We start from the raw sequence: 1,575 nt of genomic DNA, 5'->3' as shown, positions 1-1,575 counted from the left end.
CTTTTTGTTTCTACTTGGTTGATTTCAGCCCTGAGTTTGATTATTTCCTGCTGTCTACTCCTCTTGGGCATATTTGCTTCTTTTTGTTCTAGAGCTTTCAGATTTGCTGTTAAGCTGCTAGTGTAAGCTCTCTCCAGTTTGCTTTTGGAGGCACTCAGAGCTATGAGTTTTCCTCTTAGCATTTGCTTTCATTGTGTCCCATAAGTTTGGGTATGTTGTGTCTTCATTTTCATTAAATTCTAAAAATTCTTTAATTTTCTTTATTTTTTCCCTGACCAAGTTATCATTGAATAAAGAGTTATCCAGCTTCCATGAGTATGTGGGATTTTTTTTTTTTTTGGTTGTTATTGATGACCAGCTTTAGTGCATGTTGATCTGATAGGATGGGCAGATTATTTCAATCTTCTTGTATAGGTTGAGGCTTCTTTTTCGACCAGTTATATGGTCAATTTTGGAGAAGGTAGCATGGTATGTTGACAAGGTATGTACTTTTGTTTTATGGTGAAATGTTATATAGATATCTGTTAAAACCATTTGATTCATAACTTCTGCTAGTTTCATTGTGTCTCTGTTTAGTTTTGGTTTCCATGATCTGTCCATTGGTGAGAGTGGAATGTTGAAGTTGCCCACTATTTTTGTGTGAGGTTCAATGTGTACATTGAGCATTAGTAATAATTCTTTTAGAAATGTGGGTGCCCTTGCATTTGGGGCATAGCTGTTCAGAAGTGAGAATTCATCTGGATGGATTTTTGCTTTGATGAGTAAGAAGTATCCTTCTTCACCTTTCTTGATAAATTTTTGTTGAAATTCTTTTTTTTTTTTTTTTGGTTATTAGAATGTCTACTGAAGCTTATTTCTTGGGTCCATTTGCTTGGAAATTTTTTTCCAGTCTTTTACTCAGAGGTAGTGTCTGTCTTTGTCACTAAGGTATGTTTCTTGTATGCAGCAAAATACTGGGTCTTTTTTATATATCCAGTCTGTTACCCTATGTCTTTTTATTGGGGAATTTAGTCCATTGATGTCAAGAGATATTAAAGCCAAATGATTGTTGCTTCCTGTTATTTTTGTTGTTGGAGCTGGAATTATGTTTGTGTGGTTCTCTTCTCTTGGTTTTGTTGTGAGAAGATTAATTTTTTGTTTTTTCTTGGGTATAGTTACCTTCCTTGTGTTGGAGTTTTCCTTTTATTATTCTCTGTAGGGCTAGTTTAGTGGAAAGACATTGTTTAAATTTGTTTTCTTCATGGAATATCTTGGTTTCGCTATTTATCGTACTTGAGAGTTTTGCTGGGTATAGTAAATAGCCTTGGCTGGCGTTTATGTTATCTTAGGGTCTGTATGACATCTTCCCAATTCTTCTGGCTTTTAAAGTCTCTGTTGAGAGCTCTAGTGTAATTCTGATAGGTTTGCCTTCATATAATTCTTGACAATTTTACCTTACAGCTTTTAATATTCTTTCTATGTTCTGTGAATTTTGTGTTTTGATTATCATGTGATGGGAAGAATTTATTTTTTTATCCAATCTACTTGGCTTTCTGTAGGCTTCTTGTACATTTCTGGGAATCTTTTTCTTTAGGT

This window comes from Mastomys coucha, chromosome X, assembly GCF_008632895.1.
Source record: "Mastomys coucha isolate ucsf_1 chromosome X, UCSF_Mcou_1, whole genome shotgun sequence".
NCBI classification, from domain to species: domain Eukaryota; kingdom Metazoa; phylum Chordata; class Mammalia; order Rodentia; family Muridae; genus Mastomys; species Mastomys coucha.
The sequence above is the reverse complement of the archived record's forward strand: the minus strand, read 5'-3'. Positions refer to the sequence as shown.